Source organism: Anser anser (assembly GCF_964211835.1).
Source record: "Anser anser genome assembly, chromosome: 14".
Lineage (NCBI taxonomy): Eukaryota > Metazoa > Chordata > Aves > Anseriformes > Anatidae > Anser > Anser anser.
Genome location: NC_139735.1, coordinates 7,442,722 through 7,465,301, shown reverse-complemented (window position 1 = coordinate 7,465,301; position 22,580 = coordinate 7,442,722). Strand labels below are relative to the sequence as shown.

The window sequence follows — 22,580 nt, the reverse complement described above, 5'->3', positions numbered from 1 at the left end:
GCATTGTGTTCTCTCGCTGTCTCCATCCCTCGCCAACAAATCTGCTGTTGCAATTCAAGTGGCACTTGAGATATTCAGTCTAGCATTTCAACAACAGTATAATAACCAATAATTTGACAACAAGAAACCATCTTTAGAAAACTCAAGCCATTTGTAACCACAGTAGAAACAAACAGAAGTATTTCTTTACCAGGCCAACCCACAAAGGAGCACATTTGGCCCTGTCCAACATTGATTACTCCAAGGCTGGGAGCCATCAGCTCCAAAACATTGCTGTTCTAGCTCCATCGAATCAGAGTTTTTATCCTTCGTTTATTTGCATGGTTACATTATCATATAATGAATGTTTCAAGAATAATAAGACTCAAAGGAGATGATACCTAGCCACATGGTGCTCGCTCCGGGCATCCCCAACCCCAAAAAAAACTCCCCAGCTCCAAGGAGATCACTTCTACAGCTATGCTGTCACCTCAGGGACAAGGAGACACTCTTCATATGAATCCTATCTCCCAGCTCAGTTGAAAGCAGGTAGTTCACCAAAATTTCACAAGTTGCTCATGTGCCTTTTTACTTTTGCAGTGTTTTAGTTGGAATAAATCTAAGGGTTATAGCAATTGCCATCAATAAACACAAACAAACCTGAACTTTCCATATTCCAAAAGTTACAGCAGCTTCAGACAAGATCAGCAAAAATTCAGTTCTCCTTGTTCTCTAGGCTATGGTCTTTTGGGAGACTGGTTGTGCTCTCAGGACTTCTTGTACAACTGTGAAGGGTAGAAACAATTTTTGTTCAATATAAATAAATGTTTTTGAAATGCCCTCTTGGGGGCCTTTATAGATAAAATGAAATATAAGATTTAGAATATAGTTATCAGGAAAAACAAAAAGACAACGCTGAAGTTGCTACTCAATTACAGTTGTAGCAGGAATCCACTCCTTTGCAAAAAAGAATCAAGATCCATGCAAGACTTAGCCCAGTAAGCCCTCAGGATGGAGATAGGTTGTTGAACAGATCCTTTCCAGAAAGGCAAATCTCATCTTCACGTGCATTGGAACAAAATAGTTCAAAAACAAACAAACAAAAAAAGGAACTGAAACAAAAAAAATGAAGGAACTGAAAACACTGGAATATGAAAGCCTGCAAGGCAACAATGAGAAAAAATAGCATCCACTTTCATTTCTGATCATAAAGGCAATGCTTTACCCAGACAGAACACCCACCATTCAAAACCTCAGAGCAACTTGCTAACCCTAATCAAGTCTTGCTGGACACCTCTACATTAGATAAGACAACTGAGGCTGCTTTAACACTTTGTGTCTCCATGGTAGAAGATCGATGTGTTCACAGGAAGGCAAGAAATTGTTTTATCGTACCATATCACAGTTCACTCTCTTGTTCAGCCTGATGGCTGCTGTATTTTTCTTTTTTCTTTTTTTTTTTTTTTTTTTTTTTAAGACCAGCAGCACACAATTTACTTATTTGTCTAAATAAGTAAATACGAACATCGGGGTTGATACTTTTTTTTTTTAAACTATTCTCATTGAAGTACCAGGGACTCATTATATCAAGATGCCTGTTACTATGGTAAGACCTTTTATCACAAATTTATTATTTCATCATGGTATGTTGTGTATTGATGAGAACAGCTCCAGCTTGCACCGGTTTATTACCTACTCTGTGGCTTGTAGGGGAAAAAATCTGAAATTATTAGAAATAAGAGAAGTCTAGTGTTATATCTGAGAGGCAGGGAAGTTCCAGTTATCAACCATGTCTTACTTAAGAAAAGAGTACAAGAAAATAGTAGAAATTCTTGATAATTAGAATAATTTCCTGAGGGTTTCTAAAGAACAATGCAAGAGACTGAATTTCAGCCTTGCAAGGTTAATCATAGAAAATCCATCTGCCTAAAAACACTGCCCAGTTTACTGCTGCCATTTTTTGCCTGTAAAATAGTTTAAAGCTAGTTATTCATTTCATTGAACTTTTCATAGGGTTGTTCATCACATTTTACCATTGTGGTGAGTGACTAATGACCTTGAAAAAAAAATAAAAAGTAGCCATACAAGCATTAGCAGAATAATATATACTCCAAATTAAGGAGGGAATGCTTAGCATTTGTTCAGTGAAGTATGCAGTTTGCTCAACAAAGAATGATTTAGATGGAAAGCAATGGGAAACCACATGATGCTTCTGAGGCACAGAGTAGACATAAGCAAAAAGCATAGCTCCAGACAAGCAGGATCCAAGCTGCCACCATGGAAATGCTAATATACTTCCACGCTTGATCTCGCCTAGCCCATACCTATCCTATTTAACTCCTTGAACTCAAGGTCATCACGAATAACAGGCTATATTGCATTTTCTTCCCACACACTGGGGAAGAAACGGGAAAGGAAACTAACAGTGTAAGATCAGTATCTACACATTTCCTTCCGGCAGAGGAATTATCAAATAGTGAATAGGTGAAGATACCAGAAGCAGTGCTACCAACTCTCAGTGGTGTGACCTGCTCACGGACAGCTGGCTCAAAACTCTCACTGTTTAGGACTTCCCCCAGAAGCAGAAGTCATCTCTCTTAATCTCTTATGAGGCCTTAATGCTAATAATACTATTAAATTCCAGGTATTCTTATTCAGATAAAAGTGTTCCTTTCTTGAGGCCTCTGGTATGCATGTGCTTGTGTAGTGATAACTCCAATGGATATGTGTGAGCTGTATTTAAAAACAAAGAAACAAACAACAGTTGAATGGCCTTTTTCATTCTCTTGAGCCTCATCTCAGTCATACTTTAATGTAAATGAAGCACCGCCCAATTTCATTCTTTACACAGCAAATGACAGATTCTCACAAAATCTGAAGCTACCACACACAGATGGAAGTGCTCCAGAAGATTTGCCCCACACAGAAGAAGAAAAAAATCATAGAATTTTTAGAGAAGATTCTTTTTATCCTGTTTCTATTCAGAGAGCTCATGACACCAATATAACAATAAAAACTATTTTTCTTTTAATTTTAGAAAGTTTCATAGGTAGATTAAATTTTCTTTGCGGTATTTTCTCTCCATTTGATCTGGTTTATTTTGGCTAATACAAATAGAGTTAAAAAGAATGCATGTGATCTATTTTAATGGGCTTGATTTTTCCCACTTTTACTTTTCACAATAGCAATCAGCTAAAAGGTAGAAGGTAACCCTATTTTCTGATCTGGCAGCACTTTACATCTACTTCTTAATCCTAGAGGTCATTTCAGTTGCAGTCTATCCAACAGCCAGACTTTCTGCTTTGTGGGAAAAACCAAAAAACCTCCCAAATTCAAGAAGTTACCCCAGGTAAAAGTGTTTTGATGGATACATGTTCAACTGTTGCACCCTAAAACACCTTTGGAAAAATAAGACAATGCTGAGAGGTTGGCCACATATAGATTATTGAGCTGGAAAATTATTTTGGACCCTAAGTATCTGTACTTCAATTTTATGGATAATTAAACCTAATGTGTTGCCATTTGGGAAGCAATTAATTCCAATATCTATTTGTGGTGTCCCCTTCCTGTGAGTGATGGGGAGGAATTGCCAGGATTCACTGTGCTGATGGACCATTGCTGGGAACCCCTCCTTGTACCCTGAGGTCTCCTCAGAAAGCAGGAATCAGGCAAGATGTAGAGGTGGAGGTGAAGCAAGATCTCCCTTGGGCTACATCTTGCATGTGCTATCAACGGCATATCTGGAGCAGGTACCTTAGTGAACTGGGAGAGAACTTGGACACAAGATTTTCCTAGCAATTACACAGCTTTGTCCAGATATTGTTGCACTACAGAAACAGGAATGGCCAAATAGAAGACAAACTGTGGCTGCAGCAATGTTTTCTGTTCTTTCCAAACTTCATGTCAAACACTCTAGGCACCCTGGAGGTCTTTATACTTTTTTTCCCCCCCTCCTGTTCTCGGAAGACATCAAGTCAATCTGGCTAAAGGCAACAAATCCATCAACAGATGTAACGCTGAATGTAAAACCACACTGGCTGAGAGCCACACTTAGTGCGAGGCTCTTGAATTAATTCTCAGATATTTGAAACTACCCAGTGCTGAACAACATATTCCTGATGTGATGGGGAACACTCCCAGAACTAAGTGAGCAAAAAGGGGCTGCAGTTTGTGACTGAGTGTTCCTGAAGCCCCCCACCCATCCTGCACAGCCCCATCTGCAATGAAGCAGCAGGAGCTGCAGTGACCACCTCAAGCAGAGACAGCACGGTAGGCTCCTGAGCTCCATAATACTGCGGGTGTCCTACAGCACTCAACCACACAAAGACTTGTGCATGGTTCATACAAATCAAGAAAGGTGACAGAGATGCAACCCAACAGCTCAAGACACAAAGATAGGTGACCTGCCAAAGTCAGGAAATACTCCAAATTGAGATTTGGGGGGGGGGGGGGGGGGGGGGCAGCAGGTGGAATCCGTTTATGTCAAAGTACCCATTATTACCTCAGTATTTGGTTTAAATTAGATTCAGTAACACTGGGGACTAGGACATAACTGTGATCAAAAGGTTTGCCCAAGGTTAGAAAGAAAGTTTGTTGCAAAGTCACAAAAACCAATCTGATCCCTTGCTGTGCAGTCCTATACTTGGGGAGAAAGATAATTATTACTAATGCCCATAGTGGTTAGTTGCTATGATTAAAAACTTAGACATATGTACACCCTTATTTTTTCAGCATAACTACAGAGGGAAAGAGATCAGTAGGGAAAAAAATAAAACAAGCTTACCAAACAATACTTCCATGAATATCACATCCAATCACATCTCAGAGATGTTATTACAATCATACCAACCTAGCCAAAACATTGGTCTTTCTGATAGGAAAAGTTAGCACCAAGAAGAGATTTCTTGAAAAATTCTTATCCTCTTCTGTTATTTTTATACTATTTGAATGCATTACCTTGCCACTTCTTTCATGACCGGGCAGCTTAGTGATAAGCTAGAGTATTACAAATTACAAAAATTACAAAAGTATTACAAATGTTTTCTCCATCTTTGAGAGCAATATGTAATATCATTAGATTTCCAGTTTGCTTTGGCAGCGATATGTTTAACAGACAAGCTGTTCTCCCTGTTGAAGAGATGGGACTGGCTCTGAGCAAGCAAGATAGAAGAAGAGCATTAGTGGAAACCTATTATCTGTGTTCAATTTTCCCAAAGAGTAACCAAGGCTGCTTCTGCAATGGAGAATAAATGAAAACATTTATTGTCTGATAAAAATTAGTAAGCTGCTCATACTGGCACGTTTCCTTGCTGATTATGGTGCAAAAAGGTGGCTTCTGTTGAGGAGCAGCTCACAGTGAGCAGTGGTGACAGCCTCAGCAACCACCAAGCTCCCCAAGGTGCTCATACCTCACCTCCGTCAATAAGAAGCACCTGAAGACCAACCCAAGGGCCTTTGTGCCAGAGAAAGGATGTGCACACTTGCAGTAGAGCATACCTAATGCCTCAAGAGCTGTGCACCAAAACTGCTGAGAAAAGCACAGAACACACCATCAGAAGAGGAGAGGTAGAGTCGGATGTGCCCACACCCTCAGCCACCTCCCTCACACCCACAGCGCTGCTCCCAGCCCCCAAGCACCCAGCTCGGGGAGCACGGGGTGAAGCACAAAGCCCTGGCATTGACACTGAAAGGATCTAACTGGTGCAACAGCTCACATCTCCACAAGCAAAAATAGCAGTACCGTTATTTTTAACAGTACTGGGACAAAGATGCATTGCTGAGGTACAACAAGATAAGGGAAATTTGTCTCAGCTACTCCTAAAATTATTAGCAGAAGTAGCCTGGGAATGCTGCAGAATATGGTCCATACTTTCTACATTTCTCTTCCCAGCATGAAAAAACATGAAACATCTCAATTCATCTTTTACTATAGCTTCTTCAAACTACATGCAGCGTGTGGCTTTAAACCCATTTCAGAGCAGCTAAGCACACAACAAACCATTAACCTGAAGGTGAGAAAAGCCATAGAGCCTTCCAACAGGCTGTTAGGTGCCCTGTGCTGAATGCTTCCATGGCAATTAGTGCTACATTATTGAACATCGTTTCTCCTACAATTCTGTTTGGATAGCTATGCTATGTCATGTTTCCTTAAGATACAAGGGAATGACATACCAAAAAAAAAAAGCAGACCATCACCACAGAAAGGAATGTAATCAAATAGATGCCAGGAGAGAACCAAAGGCAGGAATGAGCCACCTTCCTCATCCCTTCTTGATTAGATTTCTTTCAGTCATCTGCAGATGCAGATCTGCTGATCCTTAGTCTACCACCCCATCACTTTTTTTTTCCTGAATTGAAGAATTCATTGGAAGCCTTAAATCCTTTAAAAAAAATACACAGAAAATTTTGAACCAGCCCTGCCTACTTCAGGGAGCATTTACTGAAGCCAGCTCCTACCCTGCATATGCCCCTTGATAAGGTGGGCCCGGTGCTCTGCACTGACACAATAATTAGGATCTTTTCACATTGTGGAATAGCCCAAGTCCTTAGTGCAGCTAGAATAGCCTTATTTGTGGTCCCAGGACACAAGATTAATCATTTTAGGGCTCCAGATTCAGCTCGTGAGAACCACCACAGCGTCTGCGTGAAGACAGGCCACATCCTGCGGCGCTGGTTGGGGTGGCTTTAAACATGCCAGGACTCCCCTGACTTGTTGATGGGGCTAAAGTGGCTGAAACACAGCCCTGCAGACAGCGCTCCGTGGAAGAGCGATTCTCCAAAAGAGAAAGTTGCCTTTCAGCTTCCTTCCATCAGCAGGAATCCTGGTAGGCAGAACTTCCCTCTGAGGAAGGCTTCTAAGATAAAGGAAGGCATCATCATCTCTCCCAAACACTCACGCCTTTCCTGCCCTGGAAAACCACTTAAACGCGCTGGGTGATAAATGCTTTGTTGCCAAGCACTGAAGAAGCCCCACGGGACTTGTCTTCTGACACCTCTGCTGGCAAATGAAAGAGTGACATAACATGACAGGGGATTTAAAAAATTAAGTCTTCCCAGACGCTCCCTGGGGATGCTTTCACTATGATATGCAGGCTGGCAGCGCTGCTGCTCACGAGACGCCACGTTCCCACGTTTCCTTGTTTTACAAGAAATGGATTTCACTGGTTAGTGAATCTTTAATGTGACAAACAGAGAGGATGAGGCAACAGTGCTGGAGTGCTTCTCTTCAGCAGCACTGCACCGCAAGAGACAAGGCACAAAGGCTGCCTGCGGATAAGCATTCACATTGCTCTTGGACCTGCCTCTGTGCAACCGATTGCTCCAATCCCAAAAAAAAATCACTTTCAGAATGAAAAAGTGATTCAGACAGGAAGTGAAGATTTTGGCACAGGGACTTCTTATGCTGGGAAGCGCTGGGAGGAGAAAGAGAATTGGAGGGGATGGGCAAGACGGGATAGGCAGGTCCCAGTCTGTCCCCTCCTGGCTGCTTGAAACTTGGCAACATGTTCCTCAAGAGCATGTAGGAGCCCTTCAGCGACAGCCCACCAGCACATTTCAGCCTCCACCAGCTGAAGCTGTTATCAATGGCTGTCTCCTCACTTCCAGTACCTGCCATTGTAAATCATACCCCAGAGCAACGCTTAAGAGAAGGAATCTAAATCACAAAATAAAACAGGTCAGAGCTGCAATTATGATCAGTGAAGCAGGCATCAGTATGTTGTGCATAATTAAAATGACTGTAGGACTTCTCTATAAATATCAGCCAGAAAAGTGTCTCTTTGTGTGTGGGCATAAAAATGAGATGCAGGAAACAGCCTGCTCTGATGTGACAACATGACCTTGGAACAACTTTGTTGCCTCCACACCAGAATAATTACACTGTTGAAGCGTCTGATTGTGTCCCTCTTACCAACAGCAGCAACCAAGTCTTTGCAGCAATAAACATGTAACTGGAAACGGTTCAATACAAGCCCAGAGAGAGACTAATTTTGTGATGGCTCCTGCTTGTTGAAGTTCTCTAAAACTGCTGCTCCAAGAGCAAAAGCTCGCTTTCTCCTTTTAAAGGTCTGAACTCAGCTTGGAGATGAAATCCACTCAACATGACAAATAGATACCATGCAAAGCTTGACTTATACACATCTTTAAATTTTTTACTTATTGCTCATCAATCTTCCCCATCTATGAAGCATTTTAACTATTTTGCAGTAATGGACCCAGTTCCTTCAGGGAATGTGGGAAGCAAAATATATTCTGCTCTTCTCAACACAACGATGACAGTCACTATAGAAATGTTAAACGGAGGGTAGTACTATAAAGCAGATAGCTGCTCTAGATCTGTGTTTTTGCCAAACTGGGCTGTAGGGCAAGGATGGGACCTTGCAGGTCATAGGCAAATCCATGCATCGCGTGTTGGGTCTCATGAAACCCAGAATTAAGGCAGTTACTTTGGGAATAACTGAGAGCTGACCAACAAATCAAGTCTGAAATGCTATGGCAGGTCCCATTACAAAATGTAACAGGAGAGTAATATCACTGTTAATAGGCAACATAATAGAAATACTTTTATCACAGAGAACCCAGAAGTTTAGCAAGTGACAATGTGCATGGTATGTATTTATTCAAAGCTATTTCCAAATGGAATTCTTTAATCTATAATCACTTGCCTCCCATTCAATAACCCAGTAATCCCTTTTTGACCAGCATAATGCCTACACACATTTTTAATGACCCAATAGTAAACTCACAGGACTTACAATTATTTGACTAGTAATGACTGGGTATATTTCTCCCTGAAGTCATGTATTTATCAGGCAGAAGGCAAATGTGTGATTCATTGACTCATAATACCTTACAGATAAATAATAAGGAAAGACCTATGCATCATTCTTGTCAATGTGCTGAAAAGATTTGCTGAATGCACAGAGGTCAGGGAAAAAAAAAAGTTAAGTGTTAATCTGCAGGAAAAGAGAACAGATATTGATGCATAGGCTTACTAGAAATGGGTAATGGCACCCTGCCACCAAGACCAGACTGTTAGCACTAACCAATACATGGCCTGATCTCGTGTCCCAAAAATATAGTGTCAAAACCTCATATTCCAAATTAAATGCTCCAAATTATCCCACAACCTAGGGTGGGGTTGCAAATTTAGGAAATAGAAAAAATGAGGGAATTTAAGACATAAGTGAATCTTTGTAGATCTTTCACAAGCTGAATGAGGAAAAGAGTAATAAATAAATTAATCTGTATAAATAATTTTTGCATGTGAAATATTAATATGCTGGCTAACTTTCAAAAGTCACAAATTAGAATAAACATCCATGATGAACTGAACTGGAACACACACAAAAAAAGAACTAAAGCAGGGAACCGTTATTTTCAATCACTCAAATATAGATCTTCTTTATAAAGAATAATGGTGCATCCAAAATGGTCATCTTCTTAAAGTATGTAAGGCACTAAAAAGAGAAGGACATAATACATGACTTATTGTTGCAGTGTTGTCAGGTCACTGCTTTCTTTTTAAGGTGTTATACTGCCTGAGCTTCTGTTGGGAATTCTCCCTAATAAATTCCTGGTTTTATGTTCCTTTTCAGGACTATCACTTACAGGATGCTATGCAAAGATTCAGAGAGCTTCTGGAATAACTACTTGGATCTGGTAACCCTCAGCAGAAAGGAACTCAGCAGCTCCCTGTCACACACCCCACTTGAATGATAACCAGTGTTGGTGCAAGACATTTGTCAGGGAGCCTAACAAGCCATCTGGATGCTAACAAACTTCATGTTCAGCTCCTCTAGTGCTCTGGGAAACCCAGGGTGTGACAGGGAGAGCCCCTTATAGCAGGTACAATTTGGGAAGACTGGGGAGACAGAGGACCTCACCCTGCTGCAGTGAAAATGCTGCTGATAGGGCACAGTCACCACCAGAGCTTATCCTCTACAGAGGAAAAGGATCCATCTTATGTCATTCCCATTGCCTTGGCTCCTCACCTGAAGGAAACCTATTCTATAAAAGCAGATAGGGCACATTCTAGTAGCTGCTTATGGAATCAGCACTGCAATATTTGAATTTGTTCAAAAGAAATATTTTGAAGTCTCAGCCTCTGCAAGGCATGATTTCTAGAGGGCCCACGGGTATGGTTCTTGCAGCAGGCTGGCTCAGCAGTGCTTTGTGTACTTTACCAGGTCACCTGCCTCCTCTTGCCCAAATGCAGAGAAAAAACAGGAGCTGCCTGCTCAAACATTCCTGTGTCAAAGCCTCTTAACTCCACGTCTGCCCTCCTCCACATCCCTCACCCTTGCAGGAGACAAACTCCATTCAAGGCAGCTAACATAAAGAGAGCTCATTTCCTTTGAACTTATTTACAAGTTTTACCATTAAACTTGCCCACATTATGCAAGCAGCTTGCAATCTTCCCTAATTCTCCGACTTTAATTATATAATTGAACAACCCAAAAACTCATTTTTTCCAGGAAACATTAAACATTACCATCTTAATGAAATTCTTAATGAAACGGTTCTCTCTGCATGCAAATGACTGGCACTGGATTTGCTTATCGCACTGGTAGACAAAAGGACAAATGTCCTTCCTTTTGTCAATCATCAGGAGTGACAGCCTGTTCTGCCAACACTCCTCCTAGATGGATGGATAATGCAGAATGGATAATGCAGACAGTTACAGACTGGAGGAAAACATAATAAGGAAGGGTGAGGAACTGGCCAGGAAAGGTTGCAGGCAGATGAAAAGCATGGGAGAGGAAGAAACCACAGCTAAGCTCAGACACCTCCTGCTGCCTCTCACCAAACCAACCCGCTATCTCACCAGACCTCTCTGCCCTGCCAGCTGCATGGGAGAGGAGCACTCATCCCCTACAAACATCCCTGGTCCCACGTCCTCTTCTGGTGTCTTTGTGACACAGCAGACCTCTGCAGCACCTGCCGCCCAGCCATCGCCCCAAACACCCCACAACATTTAATGTACGTACCCTTTTCCCAACATAAACCCACACTGCTCCCTGTCAGCGCTTTCTTATGGGACGTTTTCAGGTAGCTGCTGAATGGTGTACCAAACTTTGTCCAGCTGAGAAATTGTCACATCTTCCAGGAGTACCTATCACTTCACTGTACTTTGTGCCCTCCAGTTCAAAGACACCAACGTCTTCCACTTTTATTCCTAATAAAATCACATATAGCTCAAGGACATGACCTTGGCATCCACACTTGTGCAAACAAGACAGGCCTCGGTGCTACACCAAAACCCACATCACCAAAGCAGCTTGCTTGAATCTCTCTCAAATTTAATTCTTTCCAAATCTAATTCTCACAGCTCAAGAGCAGAATGGTTTTAGTCAATAAGCAGTATTTTTCTCTACTCTCCTGCTTCACTGCACTTTCAGTGTCCTACCCCCTTAGCCCACTGATGTTCCTCACTGTGCTGCAGCTTCCGGATTCTTCTATTTATCGACATTGAAAATCAAGCCCCAGGTTCCTTTCCCTTATTTACAATCTGAACTGAAATTATGTGGTGTGTGGTCACAATAACCCCAACTCTGTTTATTTTAAGGTTTACTTAATTTAGAGTGAAAGGAGTAACATCTGAAGAGATTAAGCAGTGATGTTTCTTAAGAAATCATAAGAAAAACATAAGAAAAAGAAATCATATGATGCTTTGAATTCAAATCAAGACTCCCCAACCTTTTGGGAAGCCTATTCTCCCACTAACCTGACCCTTAACTCAGGATTTGTCAGCTGAAAACACTGAGTACCCCTGATGTTTGCAAATAGGTTCGATCTTCTCAGTCCTTCATCTGTCCCTAAAGTATTATTCCCCCAGATATAATCCTGCCCACTGTTGCACTGGGAAGTTAGCTGTGTTGGTACTGGAAAGTGTTTTTAAAACTCTGGTAGAAAAAGACGTTCTTGATCCTGTGACAGCCTACAATCATAGACATCAAGCAGGAACATCCTAACTCACAGTTAACACAGCCTTAGTGCTCAGACAGTCCAGCTGAAATCAATTGATACATTTGCTGAGTAAAGTAAGAAAGCACAAAGTACAAGAGATCAAAGCATGAGGCCCAAATCAACTCATAAAAGATAAATAAATGAAAGCAACCCCATGGGCTTCAGTGGGAATTCATCCAGTGTACAGTTTATAATCCACTTTCACCAAGTGCTGTTCATTCAAAGCACTCTACAGGAAAGGAGCATCATTATTTGCTGTAACCCCAGAACCTTCCCCATTCTAGTTTGGTTTTCACTATTTGATTCATTCCACTCTCCACAAATTCCCTAGTTGTGCATTTTTGTCCTTGCCATTGGTTTCTGTCCTTTTTGTCCTGTGCTGTATTCCTCAGCAATTATTTATAGAAGGGACTCATCCGCCCCCAGATCCGTGCCCCTAGCTGTATGTCAGTACAGCTCCAGCTGTTGGTCTCCCAGGAATTCAAACACCTTTCTGCTCAGACTGCAGCTCTGCGTTCACGACAGCTCGTGCTCTCTGTAGCAGCAGAGCTCTGTCCTACCAGTTAGATTTCCATTTGGTCTCCAAATGGAGAGATGAACTTTAATTTGGGAGAGGTGAACCTCAGAATCTAGCAGGACACCAAAATTCTACGTTGTTATAAAATCAGACTTTATTTGTCCCAACAGAAAACTTTATTTTGTTTATTCCAGGAGCATTTATGACAACAACAAAGACTTATGACAACAAGAAAGTAGCTCAAAGCATTCAAAAACATGAATGAAGCCCCCCCCCCCCAAAAAAAAAAAAAATATATATATATAGTCAATACATATGCTGGAGTTTTCCTTCTGTCTCATTTGATTTTCTTTATTGCCTCTTTCTTTTCCCTCCTAGTGACTTTCCTGCAACACTGCAAACCCCAGGAGAGCCTCACCCTTACCCAGTGGGGAATCTGCAGTGTTGGGGTGGAGAGGGGGATCCTTCATCAATGGGAGGAGCAGGCAGAAAGTGATGCTCCCAAAGTGCTGACTCTGCTCCTGAACACCAGGAACAGCCTCCCAGTCATGCTCCACAGCTCTGACCAAGAAGGAAGCCCTTTGGGAAGGAGGTATATCGATGACAAGCAACCAGCCCACCACCACCCCCCTGCAGAGAAAGGTCACTGCAGAGCCTCCTCTCCTCACATCAGCGTCCATCTCGTTTGCTCTGCTGTAATCTGCAGAATCCCTGCAGAGCAATTGTATTATTTTGGCTAATAAGAATGTGACATTTCATTGTTGACTTCCACAGACACTTAAATATAGCCTTAGCAAATTAATTTTGCAAAACAAAAAGTGACTAGCCAAATAAACTCCACCACAGCTTGACAGCCAGTAAAATTATACAAGTTAATGTTTGCTTAGAAAACAGACCAAGAAAGCGCAAGGGGGAGCAAGGAGGAAAGGATGAATAAACTACTCGATACACAATTGACTTTTAAATCAGCGCAAAAGATGGGGAGGGCAGCCCCAGCCCGTGTTGCCATTGCTTTTCAATCAACAAGGAAGACAGCCATCTGCATGGGTTTGCACAGCAATTTGAACACCAAGTTTGAGCAAATGCCCTTATTTCAACCACTGGTGGTACAGGAATGACCCAGTCACACCAGGAATTCCTTGTCCCGTGGCAAACCAGAGATCAGCAGCAGAGGTAATACATGGTAGTCATAGCCTGCAGCACATGCAGCTGCCCACACACGTGTAAACACATGGGGATATGCAGACATGGCAGAGGTTTTCTAGAATTACATCGTCAGTAATTTCCCTGCAAAACCTAGAGTTGAAGGAAAAAAATCTGGACTAGCTGCTTCTTGCTGTCATTTCTACTTCCAAATAAGTTTTGTTTGCCTTCCCTGCGCAAAACCCAAGTAAACTGCCAGTCCCATTCAGAGAGCAGCAGCATGTCCAAGAGGACTCAGAAGTCAGCAAAGGGAACAGACTTCATTAAAGGGGAAATTAACATAAAGCTGTTCCTCAGAACTTTGCCCTAAGACTGGGATGCTTAAGGCAGGTGGTTGCACATTTGCTTATTTCACGAGGTACCACTACAGGCTTTAAGAAGGAAAAAGGATAACAGATTAGGTTCACAACCCAGCAAGCCTGACTCAGATAAAATGAACTTTGTTTTAGTGAGGAATGCAGACTGATATCTGAAAGAGGTTAAAAAAAATAAGTCCCACAACTGACCCTCTTTAACTCTGTGCAAGCACCATCCCTTATGACATTACGAAAAGGCACAGAGGCTTAGGAGCAGCAAACTGCATGTAATGGAGCTGCTTGGACCTAAAGGCAGCCACAGCCCACCTCAGAGAAAGGAAATTAAACAACATTAGCAATGACCCATTTCCTCGCTCAGCAGGGAAGAGCGAAGCTAATCTGGCACCGAGAGGAAACACGCTGTGGGTTTTCCCACGCAGTGAGATCGCTTGCTGCTAACGCACACACAATGTTTTCACTAATCCACCTCGACCCAAAACCGTTGGCCATTTCTACTAAAGAAATAAGTGGGGGATTAAAAGGAAAAAGCCTGAAATGGTACAGACTTGAAATTAAACTGGCATGGAAAGCAAACTGCTGAGAAACAGCAAATTGCACAGGGAAGGATCCACCAAGCTGCTGCAGGCTGGGGGAGTTTTACAGGGGTGCAGGAGCAGATCCCAGTGATCCCCTCTCCAGCATGGGTGTTTGGGGGTTCTCTCAATTCCTTACACATTCACCTCCAAGGGAACATGCTGAAACATAATTTGCGCCCCACAGCCAGGTGTTTTCACTTAATCTAAATTGCAGTCACATCTGCTTCCAATGTTCACTGTCATCTTCTCCCCCACCACACTTCTCCAGTTGTAAGTTTGGACAATTAAGCTAAATTTGAAAGAAATTTAAAGCTACCCAGAGAAAATCCAACCACAGTAAACAACTGAAACAAGAAAGGGGACACGTTGCACACCCAAGCATCCAGCACAGAAAAGTGGTTTTCATTATCCTTTTCTTCCTTCAGACTGCACAACCTTAGCACGAATGTTTTCCTATTTCTCAGTGGAAAAGACTGCCCAAGACAAGATGAAGAAAGGAAGCCCAGATTCTACCTGATCATTTCTTGAACGGCCGCTTCTTCAATAAAAACATGCAGCAATTACCTTCAAGATCCTGCCAGGCTGCCTTCCCAGTACACATGGTCCAGCCTAAACATAGATTATTCTGTAATTTCTGTCTTTTGTAGAAGAAGGGTAGACTTCCAGTGAGAGCTCTGCTACAGGACACTGCATACCGTGTCTAACCCCCTCTGCACATGAGTCAGAAAATGTTCTACAGAAGAAAATACCTCCCTGGAATATTAAAAACACCAAAACCTGCCACTTTAACTCTATTTGACTACTCTCACTAGAAAAGGCCACTGCTATTTCCCCAACAGTGTTTTTCAACACATACAAAGAGCCGCACATGATGAGAGCAGCACAGAAACCAGCCTCGAACCAGAGCTGTGCCGATGTCACTTCACGCACAGGCTAAAAAAGAGCCCAACCCTGCAGACACTGACAGCAGGTTTTCCTTACAGGAGGAATCAGCCAAAACCTGACAAATGTAAGTAACAGGTGAGGGAAGACATGCCCAAGACGACAAATCCATTTATTTGTATACTTATTTTTCCATTAAGATGATGTATTCTGGCATAATTTGCCATATCCAGCATTTCTGCCCTTATCTTTAACACATATACAAGTCTCCCTGCTGGCCTGGGAATATGAACAGAGCTCTTTTCCTAAACAATCTCATTTCTTTCTTAGTTTGCCTATCACTATTAATGTCTTGGGTTAACTAATTGAATTCAAGTTGCTTAATTGAAACATGTTAAGTGCAGCGCCTGTTTCTAATACAGCAGGAGGAAAAAAGTTCCAGAGCTGTCTGCATTTGTTGGCAGTATTTATTTTTATTTTTTTACCTTGATGTAGAATCGGGTGTTCAAAACAATATTACTGAGACTATTCGAATTTCTGCCTAGGAATGAGAGGAGATATTCTTTTTGTACAACACCATTTCTGTAAATTTTGTTTAGCTTGCGTGGGATACAGTTAATTACAGTAATTTATCAAACTGGCACAAGGTAGTATTCACACAAAAAGTTTTTCCTGCAGTCAGAATCCCTAGTTTTATATGAGACTGGGTTGTGCTAATTGAATTTTCACTTGGGTAGATAAAATCTTTAACAACTCTGGAATAACTAAGTGCTCTTTGTTCACTGATGTGGATCAGAATGATTTACAGCACCTTTCACATAATCATGTTAATTTTGCTTTCATATGATTAATTAAAACAATATGTTCTTTCTTCGTAAAATAGAATTACTGCACCCAAGGAGACAGGTTTTATTGCAAACTTCTTTTTCTGGTAATAAAAGCAATTTTTATGCACCATCTTTTTGGCAAAGAGAAGTAAACATGCTTAAGTGGGCAAGAAAACTGCAACGGGGGTCAGATCCCTTCACGGTGCATCAACAATGAATTTAGATTGCACCAAATAGGTTGTGAAGCAGAGAAAGGCCAGCGTGAAGCTGGCCTGGACATTGCAACACCAGAAAATCCCTTTCCACCTCAACACATCTAGAGCCAAATCGAACAACATACCTGCAACAAACACAAACCCAGAGGCTAAATCGGATCACACCTGTGGTCCAAGCTCTAGATTCAGCCCAAACATGATTTTCCAGCACAGTTCAAGCATACTTAGGAGGATTAGGTTATCTGACCACGATGATCGTGCTGAGCCTGAACAATGTGAAGAAAAATAAGGCTGACTTAAAACCCTTTGGTAGAGCAAAGCCTATGTGCCGACTCCTTGACTCCCCACTCGGCTGCCAGGGCATGAAGCATCGCTGAGCCCTATAGATCAGCTATTGACAGGTCTGCAGATCACCTCAGTGCTCATCCTATGCCAGATTGCTTTTGATGTTATATCGACATTTCCCAGCAAGACCAACAAGCCCAGAACATTGTCAGCAGCATTAGAGTGCCACAGCTCACCACATCAGTGCTCGGTAACAGAAAGGAATCAGCAAAGGGAAAAAGACAATAAAGGAAAACTTCTGTGGAACCATGGGATGCTTTCTGTGATCCGTCTCACCGTCACACTGTGACTGTGTTCCTCGATCAGAGGCTGTGCAGGCACCTCTGTATTAAAATTCACTGAAGAAAGTAAGAGACTCAGGTCTGATCATCAGTGCATGGAAGCAGAGAGAAAAATATCTTCTGTCATGCATATTCCACTCAGCAACCTCCCCTGTGCAGTGCTTACCCACTCTTGGTTAAGTGGTTACCGAGAGCCATTGGTTAATCTTACATAGGCACAGGGACTAATGGTATGAACGAACTAGGAATTATAACAAAGATACATGACAGAGACCTGAAACCACCCAGCTGCAGGTGATCGAGCTCAGCACAGCCTAACTCACCCAGAAGAGAGACCATGCTGAGCCAAAGTGTCAGAAAAGAGCAGCGTGCTGTTGCATTTCACAACCCTTTTTGAGGCTAGCAGAGGGGTTTCTGCCCAGTGCTGTAACCTCCCAGGAAGGCAAACCATGAGCCCCTTGTGCTTCCCTAACAGGCATGGAAACCAGAACCTAAACTGGGCTCGTGGAAAGTTCTGTGAATTAAATAATTATGATTTCAGCAAGAAATCCAAGCAGCAATGCAACTCAGCCTCCAGGTTGTGTCTGCAGGTACTTGGTTGTCACTGCCTGGGGTGGTGCAGGAACCCCCCATCAAATCCCTGCCATGGAGCGACCTGGAGGCAGTGGAGTGCTGCACAACAAAGCTGCCAGTTGTCACAAGACTGGAAATTTTGGACAGTGCTGGAGATGGCCCCAGGCAGCTCGTGCTGTGCACAGATAAATTGATGGACATCACTTGTGGTGTAGATTAACCAGCTGCCTGGATTAACCCCCTGGGTGGAAAGCCTGGCAGTCCCCAGCAGTTCCTGCTGCTGAAGTGACCACAGTGTGCATAGGTAACCACATAATCAGTAGGAACTCTTCCTGCAGATGCAGAAGTGGTCACTTAGGATCCATGCAGATGTCATAAGTGAACACAGAGGGGTCTTGTCCAGCATAACAGGTACCAGAGAAATAGAAGTTGTTTTAAATATCGTTTTGTTGTATGGTGATTTTATTTTTTCCCCCCAATTGTTTCTTCCCATTTTTATTATTGTGCCTTGGCAGGATTATTTACATCCTCTCCTTAAGGTAAATACTGATGAAATGCCCTGGATAACAAGACCTGTTACATGAGAATGGTGAAGCAGATCCCATGGGGGGCTCCGGAGGAGAGGCAGGTGCTCCAGCTGATGGCAGAAAGGGAAGAGGGAACCTTAAGAGACTCTCAAATGGCACCAGAGGAGTAATTTTGCAACCTGATGCATGAGGATGTAGATTCACAACTATCATTACCATTAGTGGCAATCATGTGGATGGCTAAACTCCCCACATACAGCACTGAATATTTACCTCCAAGTGCTCCCTTCGGTCTTATTTCACTCCAAGCCTGGATTGAGGTGCCAGCCTGCAAAGGTTATGCATTTCAAAGTTTCAAGACCACTGAGGTCATGGTATTACATCTCTGACTACAGATCTGGTCTGAAGACTTTCTTAAATGCATGAAACAGCGAAGGAAACAGTTGCCTATAGGATTTCTTTGGTTTCGTTCTCGTTTTTACTATAACTAAAAAAAAATATTCAAAACAAGATAAATTTATTTTCGTCCATCACCAAAAAGATCTCAGTTACTTTGCCTGAAGTGCACACATGTACCAGCAAAATGGTAAACAGCCTAGCATAAATGGCAAGTCATATAGAGCTACTCATGTGTAATCCTCAGAGCCCGGGTATCAAGAAATATCATCATGGCAAAAAAAGCATTTCAAGCAGGTAGCCCACAAACCACATGGCCATACCACACAGAGAAACGTGCATAGAGACAGAAATATAAGAAGTGGAAAAAGAGCAATCACTTGGAAAAAATCTGCACTGGACAGATTGAAACAAACTATAATGAGTACTTGAACATAACATCAATGCTAAAATACAGCTGCAAGTGCTAGGCAAAAAACAAAATGCCTTCTGAAAAAAAACTGTGAGAAGTTTAGACATCAAATAGAGTCAGTCCATCAGCAGGTAAAGGGACTCAAGAAATCAACAAAAATTAGGACAAGCTGAGTATAGATTGAATAAGCACATCCACTAGTGCAAGGAAATACAAGTGAACCTGGAAAAAGCACTTTCTCAGGAAGGCAGCACAGTTAGTATGGATACTGAAACAATAGTATTTAAACCCAGTTCTGATTCCTGTAAAAGAAACGAAAAACAGGCCAACCAATGAATAAAATGAAGAGTTGCATAAGTGTGTTTCTGTACCTATCCAAAACTCTTCAAGGACTGTACAGGTTTCCTCTGACAGAGCTACTAGTAAATCCTGGGACACTTAAGCTGGAAGAGAACCGCTTGGCACTAGAGTGTTTGACAATTACAGGTAGCATGACTTCCCCTTCTTTTTGTACCGCGTGGATTAAAATATTTATATTGATTTTAAATAATTAGACAATATTTCTTGTAATCTATACAGCTATATTTGTCACCTGACAGACTATCACTGTTCTGCAAAAAGGTGAATAACCTACTTGGGTCAATGTGTTTAAAACACAATTGTGTTTTAAACAAGTCATATGTGAGCTCTAGCACAGACAAACTTTTAAGAATAAACAAACAAAAAACTGCTCACACTTGTATGGTTTTTCCAAGAGTTTTGGCAAGCAAGTGGTTAGAGACCAATGTATAATTCAAGCCTGCAGTAGTTACGTTAGTAGTGATGATGACTTAGGCAGAACAGCCAACCAGCTTTACAGAAAGCATGTTTATTTGGGTGGATTAGGTGTAGATGGCCATCTACTCAGGAACTAATTAGAGCCCATGAAGCAAAATAGATTCTCTGTGACTAAGGGACCATCACTGCACTCTGCTGCAACTATCTCCACGTTTCAGTTTGCTTTCTCCAGCAGAGATGGGTGCATGGTTGTTTAAAATAAATAAATAAATGCCTACTGCTACAAATAACTTGCTGTGCACACACTTGTCTCCCGGGCAGAGGATGATCAAAACAGCAAACAGCATGTGACAGCTCACTTAATGCATTTCATGGTGGTGCTCAGGGCAGTAGTCAAACTACCTACTATCAGACTAATTTAGGTGTCAGAACTACTTCTCTTTGGTGGACGATGAGCAAGCTGCTGCCTGGGAGCCCTGGCCAGCTCCTGGTCCTATCCTCTCCAGGCTCTCCTGAACTCAGGTGACAGAGCAGCTGCAGCAGCTAAGGAAGCTGTTGAGGCTGTGCGGTTATAGCCCTTGGGTGCTCTTGTGCTGATGGCAGTGTAAAAACCTCGCCTGTAAAAACAAAGGGAGAACAGACCAAGGGGCTCATTTCAGCTAAGGGTAGTCAGTCAGTGGTCGGACACCATGGTCAGTCCTCATCCCCTTGCTGTCACAGGCCCACCGGAGCCAGAGCCCACCACGTGCTACAGACCATGGCCTCCTCCCCTATCACCTGGCGTTCTCTGCTTCCGTAAAATTAATTTGATGACTGAATTAAACTAATAATTGCCTCATTTCCAAGTATGGTCTCCCAGTACACTTGACTTAAAATGGGCTTCTCTTGGGAGGCTCCAGGGAGATCTAGCTGTATTACTTATGGAATCTGGGCTAAGTTAATTAATTTTTGAGGGAAAGTGCTCAATTTCACAGATGGTAGCTGCCTGTTTCTTGTGTAGCCAGGGCCACACACAGTCGCTGATATCTGCACTGCCATCAACACCCAAAGTAGCCCTGAGGTCACTGCTAGGGCTTCTTCCAGCAAGCTCCCTAGGGAAGGCTGCTCTTCTGCTCTCTCCACCTAAGGAAAAGGGCACATCTTGGATATCCAGATCATTTCCTACAGGTCAAACCATTTCCTACTGTTCAAACCACTGGATACATACTGAACCCTGTGCTGCAAAATAAACAGGGGCTCTGATTTCACATGAGATTAGATACTAACATGACACACAAAATGAAAATGAACCAGTGTTTTGTGTCTTGTCACCAAGCACGGTGGATAGGACCGTCTCATCCCTACAGCTCACCAGAAACCCCAGCAGGTACTTCAGTCAACAGAGAATGAAACTCAGCAGTAAAGATGCATCTTGGAGCTTAAGGCAATGGTTCATTCTAGACACTCGTTTTCACTAATGAGGCCAAGGACCAGAAAATCCAAAAGCAGAAGAGTGAACCCACCCACCCAGCAGTGGGGCCAGGCAAGTCATTAGCAGTCAGCCTGGTACCTTACTGCAATCCACTTGTGACTCCCATTGGGACACAAAGGAGGGCTCAAAGAGGAGTTCTGCTCAGCAGTGCTGACATTATAAGGCCTCCAGCACACTATTAAATCAGAGTCCCTGTACTCTCTCTAGGACCACATACTGTTATTTGCAATATAGTTGAGCTATGCTTAAAATGAGGACTTGTGAAAGAAACAGGCTACCATAAAAAGAATTAATTTTCTGTACTTCAGATCAGAGCTGCAGCACTCAAGTGAGTCCTTTGGAAATGAATAACTGAAAAGCAATAAACCTATTAAAAGAATAAACTTTTACTGCACCAAAAGGGTGAAATAGTGACCTGTCACATGAACGGCTCAGTTAAATGAATACATTTTCTGTTTCACAAATCAAAGCACATTTCCTAGGGAAATGGACCTTTTTTGAACAAATGCCTCTTTTAGGATTAGGCAAGTTGGAACTGTAGCTCCACTTTACAACATGGCTATGCATTAAGCAGATTTTTACTAGAGCAAAGTTATGGATGTAGTTAGCCAAAAAAATTAAAAGAGGATGATCGGAATAGTTAGGTATTAAAGACTGAGTGAGACTATTCTGCATGCAAAGTGCTCGAGCTGGTGCCTTCGGTCGGTGGCACGCTGCTGTTGGCTGGTGCCCAGGATGCAGGGCTTCAGGTGGAGGCACAGACTGCTCAAAGACTGGTGCTCCATTTCCCAGGGATGCTGTTGCTTCTGTCTGTTCCTGGCCAGTGACAGCTATGGAGTTTGCACCTCCAGCAAGGGCACATCCAGTTCATTTAAAGTTCTGCTCCCCCATTCCTTAAGTGTCACAGCTTTCACAGGTGGTTCTGCCATCAGGGCCTCCACCTGCTTACACAGATCCTGTGCATCAGCTGTCTCTCTCTTCAATATTCTCAATACCAGTACTCTAGAACTACACACACTTAAATAAGAAGTCCTAGGATTTCGTGACAAGAAAAAAGTTTGGATTTCCTTCCTGCCTGAAGCAGACAGATCAGAGATTCTCAATCCAGCTATGTAGAGGAAAGTAGGAGGCTCAGGCATTTAAAAGCAAACATATTTCTAGGAGCTACAGACATCAAAAAAATCATCAGTCAAGTACTCAAAATGGCAGAATAAGCAATGGTTACATGCACTCAAACCCTGCCCTGTGATGGTGAGGGTGAAGTCTGCCTTTCCCACAGCCCACACAAATTCATCCACTCCCCCCACAACAACATT

General features: G+C 42.4%; 1 protein-coding gene and 1 long non-coding RNA gene across 3 annotated transcripts in view; one reads left to right on the top strand and one right to left on the bottom strand.

Moving 5' to 3' along the window:
- SGCD (sarcoglycan delta) overlaps positions 1-22,580 on the bottom strand; it is a 526,559-nt gene that overhangs the window by 499,903 nt on the left and 4,076 nt on the right. The gene's annotated exons all lie outside the window — the stretch shown is intronic.
- LOC310881182 lies at positions 1,431-13,886 on the top strand. Its single transcript, XR_014572190.1, has 3 exons — positions 1,431-1,585; positions 9,576-9,825; positions 12,842-13,886. It is a non-coding gene; the product is annotated as an uncharacterized lncRNA (long non-coding RNA).